The sequence below is a fragment of the Diadema setosum genome, chromosome 4, assembly GCF_964275005.1.
Source record: "Diadema setosum chromosome 4, eeDiaSeto1, whole genome shotgun sequence".
NCBI lineage: Eukaryota > Metazoa > Echinodermata > Echinoidea > Diadematoida > Diadematidae > Diadema > Diadema setosum.
Window position 1 is genome coordinate 24813064 of NC_092688.1, and position 8376 is coordinate 24821439.

Below are 8376 nucleotides of genomic sequence, written 5' to 3' on the forward strand. Positions count from 1 at the left end.
CGAATCCTGCCCAGTGCTTACGTCCTTGGACAAGATGTTTTCACCCACAATGTCCCTCTCGACCCAGGTGTATAAATGGGTACCTGGCAACGCTAGGGTAATAATAATAGCAGGGCCCTCTGGTAGAGCAGTGGCAACACTGAAGAGGCTACCCTGGATAAATAAGACATTATTATTATTATTATTATTATCAGGCTGTGGGTGTCAAACATTGCGTTCCAACTATTCATAAAATTGATTAGGCATTTAGTTAGGGTGAATGGAAAAAAAGAAGCCTAGTTGATTACCTACATACTGCCTCAAGCTATCCAGAACCATAGAAATTAACTAAGTGTTGTATAATAACTGCGGAGCAATATTAAAATGTGGGTACAAAAAAGAAGAAGAAAAAACACGACACAAATAAGGATACCGTAGCTGACACTACAGACAGCCATCTTGCTATATTCACGTTTTCAATAGAAGCAATATACATGTACAATATCATAGCATACGAATTGGCTTTAGCTTGAACGATGGGTGTCAAACAATACATTCCGACTATTCATAACTCTCATTAGGCATTTAATTAAAGAGAGTGGAAAAGATAAGGCACCCAGTTGGTTACCTGCATACCGCCTCACACTATCTGAACCATAGAAATTCACTGAGTGTTGTATATTATCTGCAATATTGGAATGTGGGTACAAAATAAAAATGCAACTGCCTCTACATACACTCCCGTAAATAAAGGTGCTGTAGCTGATTGCAGAAAGCCATCTTGCTAGAAGTAGTTCAATCTCAAATATTTGGAGTAGTAAAAAAAAAAATATCAGTTATAGCCCTGACAATATAGCAAGCTCACAGGTATGAAACAAATTGTGTTTATACGATATGATTTAAAGACAGTGCCGAGGGAGATTGTCCACTTGACAGTGCGCCAGGAAAGAAGACCCAGGTGGGGCTATCAATCAATCAAATTATTTCGGTATATTACCAAATCATGAATTAGAAGGAAAACATAACAAAAGATAAGATGGCTGTCATTTGTACCACAAAAGTGCAAAAGAGATCATGGATAACATTGGGCGATGTACTACAGGTCATAGATGAGTACAAGACGGCATTTAAGACCTTAAACACTTGCACAGAAAAGAAATGTACAATATCATAACTTATGAATGTACAATTTACGAATGGTGTTATTCAATCGATGCATACTGATCGTGGCATTCGTCAGGCATATAAGAGAAAACAAAATCGGCAAATGTAAAGCACGTGGTACAAAATGTACTGCACATCCCCTCAAGCTGGCCGATATGGCAACGGAATAAACTGAATAATGAAAACACCAACTGATATTCGAAACAGTTATTGCGATGCAGGTAAAAATATGGAAACAACTCGTATGGTTCTAGCGCTTGTTTCCGTATGTACACCCGTGATAGATAAAGAGTTGCTCATATTTAAACTGCAGCTGCACTAATTATTGTCAAAAAATGGATCGACTCGAAAAACGAATCACAGACAGGCGCTTACTGAAGGTCTACATGCATACAATATGATATGTAACAGAAAGCATGCATCCGTGTTATCAATCCATATTTCACAGCTTCAAATTTTATGTCAAAATATAATTAAGAAAAAACCTTACTTCCAAATAGTATACAAATAATGAATGTTTATGAGTGCAATGGACAGAATATTTCATGAGGTGAAAGATGAAATGATCCATTCAACGAGGCGCAGCCGAGTTGAATGGTTCTACATTTCATCTTTCACCGAATGAAATATTCTGTCCATAGTTAGAATGAAAAACATTTATTATTTGTTTTATATAACGCCTAAAATTGATCCTTCTCATTTGATGTTTTATTAATCTAGAAACAAAAGAGAATCTGAGATCGCGAGAGTGCTCACTGAGCGCTTTACGCTTACGCCTAGCGCGCTGTCGCATATACACACACTGCAATGATCCATTCAACTCGGCTGCGCCTCGTTGAATGGATCATTTCATCTTTCACCTCATGAAATATTCTGTCCATTGCACTCATAAACTTTCATTATTTGTATAATATCCTGAACTTCATAATCAGGCGATCGGTTTCAGTGTGATCAAATCATGCAGTAGAAAAAAGTGCTTGTGTATAATGTTCCAGAACGTGTGAGTATGAATGTACAGAGTCAACAGCGTTCAAGTGTACTTTGCTTTGAATAGTGGTACTGCAGCCAGAAATGCAATTGCGCATGACATTCACATGGTGTTTACCGCCATAGGGTGAAGAAAAAAGAGAAGGAAAAAAAAAAAAAAACGAAACCAAGGTGGTTACCTGCATGCCGCCTTAAACAGTAATCACGGGCCAGTCGATCGATACCAGTGTGTTGGAATTAAACGGTTAAAAAAAAAGTGTTTGTGTTTGTGTAGAATGTCACGGAACGTCAGAATAGGAATGTACATTATACAGAGTCGTTGCATGCAAGTGTACTTAGTTATGATAGTATTACATTACAGCCAGCACTGCATTTGTTCGTGACATTCACCTAGTGTTTATTGCATAGGGTCGAAAGAAAGAAAAAAAAAAACGAACAGAGGTGGGTACCTGCATACCGCCTCAAACTCTCTGGGGTTATAAAACATTGAACTGAGATCTGTGTTACAATAACTGGCACAGTGTAATCATTATACTGAAATGCGGGTACGAAAGAAAAACGACTGAAGTGATTTTTCTTCTTAGTGTACGTGTGTAGGTCAATCACAGCTACAAGGGCATATTGTTCACCAAAGCACACTTTGTAATTATCATTGTTATGCTGGTTATTAATTACCCGGAGACGTTATCTGTGCTTAATAAAGGCCGTGTCACACCAGCCTTGCGTGCGACTTGCAAATAACAATTTTGACTACCCGGAGGTTCCCTTAGATGATCCGCACATGACAGTACCTAGCATGTATCTCAAAAGTAGTCGCCCGGAGGTGCGCACGCATATTTTTTACCCGCAACCGTGTTTAGGCCCTGTCACACCTTTCCGGGCAAGCTACTCGGGCTTGTTACGTGTAGTAATTTTCTAGCATACCGGACATTCCTGAGGGCGGAAAAGGATTTGTGCGAGTCAGCCCATGTGTCTTACTTGCTGGACGCGTTATACTTGCGAGTACACTGTGTAACCTTTGTACCAGTCGCGTGGGGGCTGACAACTCAGTGAAGGAATTCCTCTAATGGTATGGCTGAAATCTCACAGAATTATCTTGGCTGCATACGGGACTGCGAAGTACCTGCGTGGGAATTGCCTGGGAAGTACTGCCGCTAAGGGTCTCCTACTGGCGTTCTGCGTGGACCTCTACGGGCATTCCCGCGACTCACCCGGAAAAAAAGTTTTGGTCATGCTCAAAACTTGGCTGCGGTTAAATCGGACTTGCGTGAGCACCTCCGGGCAACTACGCGCTAGATACTGTCAGGTGCGGACCAACTGCGGAGAGCTCCGGGGAGTAAATTTGTTTCCCCGCAAGTAAAGCCGCAGAAGTTCCCCCGTACGGTATGACAAGGCATGAATGAAAATTGCAAACATTCTTGTTCGCCCGCTGAAAATCTTCTACGTGCTGGAAACTACCTCCTCGCCACAAGCCCGCGTAGCTGGTGTGACACGGCTTTACGCTCAAAAGATCATTATGGGTAAAGAAAAAAAGTATATCTTTGATCATTAAAAACTACAGTCAGTACTGTCTTCTGATTAGTTCACATGGTTGGAAAAACTGATAAAAGCTGTACTTTTATCCGAAAAAAAAAATGCAAAAGCGTTCACACATATAGCGTAGACGTTATTATCAAGAAACAGTATTAAAAATAAATATAGGTTTTCCCGGCCAATTTCGCACTTTTGTCAGTCCATTTGATAAAAGGTTCATTCAATTTAGCGAAAATCCTCGTCACTGCACATTCTGTCATTCAAAATTGCAACTAGTTCGTTTAATTTAGCATTTCGGTCAATGAAATTCGCACATGTGCCTTTCGAATTCGTAAAACGGGCATTCAAATTGGCACGTGCTCTTCAGTCATTCAAATTCGCCAGCACTGGCGGAAAATGGTATTTCAGTCATTCAATTTCGCGTATGGGCAGTCAAATTCCAAACATGTTCATTCAAATTGGCGTAATATTATTTCTATTTTGAAAAGGTGAGAACCGTGATTTATACGTATTTAAATGTGAATTTTTGTTTCATCCACACACTGTTAAGTATATAGTAAAGGTATCTTTGACCCTAAATAACTCAAGTTTGTTGTTCTGTAACGCCCCTCTTCTTCCATACATGTTATCAGAACTATACATGCCATGCTTGCACCAGTACCATAGATTCACTTCACTTTCTTATGTCCAGTCATAGCAGCACGAGTTAGATACAGGCGTATCTCTCAAGACAAGGCAAGTACCAAATTGTGTCTCGCCCATTCGCGTACAAGGAATTAATATCTTTTATAACTCCCAGAAGTTAATTGACCTGCTTATGACCTTTGACCTTGTGGTGACTTTCAACACTCCAAAGGACATTTACCATCCAAGTTTGGTCACAAACGGACAAAGGGATCAAAAGTAATGCGCTATAATCGAAATGCGCCATAAAAACTTAACATTGGGCCCTAAAAATTTGTTGACCCCTTTTTGTGACCTTTGACCTTGTGATGACCTTTAACTCCCCAAGGGACATATACCGTCTAAGTTTGGTCACAAACGGACATAGGGATCAAAAGTTATGAGCCATAAACGAAATGCGCCCTAAAAACTTAACATTGGGCCCTAAAAGTTCGTTGACCCCTGTCTGTGACCTTTGACCTTGTGGTAACCTTCAACTTCCCAAGAGACATCTACCATCACTCAAGTTTGATTGCTATTGTAGCAACATGTGCTGAGTTACGTGTGATAAGAGAGTCTTGCAAGTAAACTTTAACATATGACCTCAAACGACCTTTGACCTTATCATGTGACCTCTTACGGTACCATAACATGAGGTACCCCCAGTGCATCCATCATCCGAGTTTGATTGCCATTGTAGCAACATGTGTCGAGTTACGTGTGATAAGAGTCTTGCAAGTAAACTTTAACGTATGACCTCAAATGACCTTTGACCTTATCCTGTGACCTCCAACGGCACCATAACATGAAGGTACCCCCAGTGCATCTAGGACCCACTTTAGGTTGTAATCCAAGCAACTTATGTGAAGTTATTTGTCAAAAGAGAGTCTTGCAGGTAAACTTTGACATAGAAAAGAGAGTCTTGCACATACTCTTTAATATATATGACCTCAAATGACCTTTGACATCATCACATGACCTCCGACAACACCATAACATGAAGATACCCCTAGTGCTTCTATCACCCAAGTGTGGCTGCCATTGCTGTAACAGTTGCCAAGTTATGCATCATAAGAGAGTCTTGCAAGTAAACTTTAACATTTGTGACGGACGACGGACGGACGACGGGCGGACGCCATTTGGATCCCTTAGTCTCGCCTTCACCTCCGGTGGGCGAGACAAAAACAGGGAGAGAATCATAGAAGCATTTGAGGGTAATAACCTTGACAAATTGATGGCTAGAGTTGATCCAAGAACTTTTATTTATTCCTAATGATAATTAACGCAATCTAGCACCCACCAAATATGATATTGAAACATGCAGATGAAAGAAATAATAATGTAAATTGAAACCTCCTTCTCCAATTATTGACAAAACAAACTTAAGATCAATGTATCTGTGAATGAAATAATGCAATCGCACATTATAAACACATACACTTATTTTGAAAGTACTGTTGCAAAGGTGGTATCAGAAAAAAAAAGCATAATCGTGTCTGCTAAATTGACTGCAGTAAATGCGAAATTGGATGCCGAAGAATGAATTCGAATGAACGAGCGCAGCGTTTACGTGATCACGTGACTATATCGTGCTAAATTGAATGAACGATTTGCAAAATGGTACTTGTCTTACGAATTTGAACTGAGAAAGTGCTGATTCGAATGATGTAAAAGGTAATTTGAATGCTCCAAAATGAATTTGAATGAAAAGATTATAAAATTGAAATACCGAGCATGCCGTCTAGGCTAAATTGTGCTAAATTGAATGCAGCAACTAGGTTGTGGACTGAAAAAAGTGCGAAATTGGCCGGGAAAACCTTTATTAGCAGATAAAAATCATACAGAAATGCTGACAAATTTCAAAATAATAATACCTACTATTTGTTGAATATCTGAAAACTACTGTAAAAAAAAAATAGATATCAAAAAAGGTTATTATCAAGAGTAAAAACTCTTATTTGCTATGACGGAGGCTTGAGACAAATAGAATAGACGTTAAGTACCTAAATAACATTCATGTCATTATGATAATGCATATCGAACAGGGTTAGTGTAGGTACTGAAGAAACCAACAGGTTGGATACATGACATACCAGGGATATAGAATTTACACTGTGAATTAATGACGGACACATAAACAGCATGTGCGTTGCACCTTTAAATCCAAGTGGTCCAGAGTGAAATACATAAACTCATTAAATCGTAATTGTTTGTTATACAATGTATCAAATCATGATAATCCAACAAATGAACATCTGGTTCATATTTCACTTCAATTAAACATGTCTTTCATATAGGTCATTTAGTAAATCGTCAATATGACAACAGAACAATCATTCTGCCAGTGAGAATACAATCAGGATCGCTATAGCATAGCCCACAAAAAACAGACAAAGAAAAAGTATATATAATATATACAGTCTAATTAGATCTATTATTGTAGTTTCAGTACGAGATGAAAATTGCACCAAGACAGTATGAAAATAGGGCCTAGAACTCATCAAAGCTCACCATTCATCCTTTGTATGGTTGCCACTCTGAAGCACTCTTTACTTTGGAGAATAACAGGACCCTGCTACTAACGACAACGATCTTGGTGGAGAGATTTTGTTCCTTCCTGAGCTTATACGCGACAGCAGCAAGGTTGCCTCGCTCAGCCTTGAGAGCCGGGGGGATGTCGGCGCGCACACTGATTCTCGGCCTAGGCTGAACGATTCCGGGTTGAACGGTTACGGGATGTCGTGGTCGTTTTTCGAAGGCGGAGAGCACTCGATTCCGTTGGGACATGTACACGAACTTCGCGATGCTCGGTTGTGGAGCCTTGTTTGCGTTGTTACGCCTCGGAAGTCGGTGAGCGTTGACTAGGGCAACTGACTGGGCTTCTTCGTCGCTCAAGCCGAGACACACAAACGCTTCTCGGAGCACGTTTTCCACATTTTCATCTGATTTTTTCTCCAAGCCGTAGAACAGGAGATTCGACTTTCGTTGTTAAATCTCCGATAGCACCAGCTTCTCTTTCAAGGATTCAATCTCCTTCTGGAGTTTTTCCTCCAATAGGGGGAGCCTTCCTTTCTCCAGATCTATCTATACACGAGCAGAATTATCTTCTACTGCAGCCTCTAGGTCTATCATTCTCTTCTTCATAGAGGACATATTTGCATGAATGTCTTCAAGCTTGGCACATACCTTGCTCGAGAAGTCGACGAATTTTTTTTTTTCTGCACGTCTGATAAAGTTGGCTCCATGTCCGTTTGGTCACCAGACTGCTGGCGAGACGGTGTCACTGGCGCTGCGGCTTTTTGCGTGGATGGAGGGACGGGTGACTTAGGGCGAGAGCACTGAGCACTAGTACCGGTGGAACGCTGAGATTGACCAGGCATGGTTTTGCGCCTCAAGTCATAGGTTTTCCTCATTGAGAAAGAAGCAAAAAGCAGTCACTAATTGTTCTACAGGTGTGAAAGTGTAATTTTACCCCTTTTGCAACGTCAGTAGTTACCTCAAGGCATTGAAAATAGTATCATTTCTTGAGGTGAGGACGGAGTTCAAAGATGGCGCGTCTACTCCATTTGGCTGCGCATGCGTGTCATGCGTTGTTGTTGTTGTTGTTATATATTTTGGCGTTGCATTCAAAACTCGAATATTTCACGCCAAACAATTCATTATTTTATTTTTAGACACCACGTTAATTTTTTTTTTCGCACTTATCATAAACAAAATATTTTTCAAAATATATGTTATAAAATAAACATAAAAAACTGTCCTTTGCACTGGTCCACTCAACCTGCCAACCGCTGTCTAATGGTATAATCTTGCCAACCCAGCTATGTACATTTAGCAGGCTTCTCAGCACAAAGGCCTAGGCCACTCATATACACGGAGAGCAGGCGGGGGGCGCGAAGATATCAGAAATTTTTAGAAACAATTGAATAATAATCAATTTCTCATACTGTAATAATTGGTCTCTCACACTGTAAGCACTTTCATTTGGAGCTTAATTAAAGTGAGTTTATCAACAATGTTAGTGTGCTATAAATACAGCAACAAAAACAA

At 40.1% G+C, this 8376-nt stretch overlaps 1 pseudogene; it reads right to left on the reverse strand.

The window, feature by feature from the left end:
* Positions 1-6840: 6840 nt before the first annotated feature.
* LOC140227749 (uncharacterized) lies at positions 6841-7828 on the reverse strand (annotated as a pseudogene).
* Between the last annotated feature and the right edge of the window lie 548 nt (positions 7829-8376).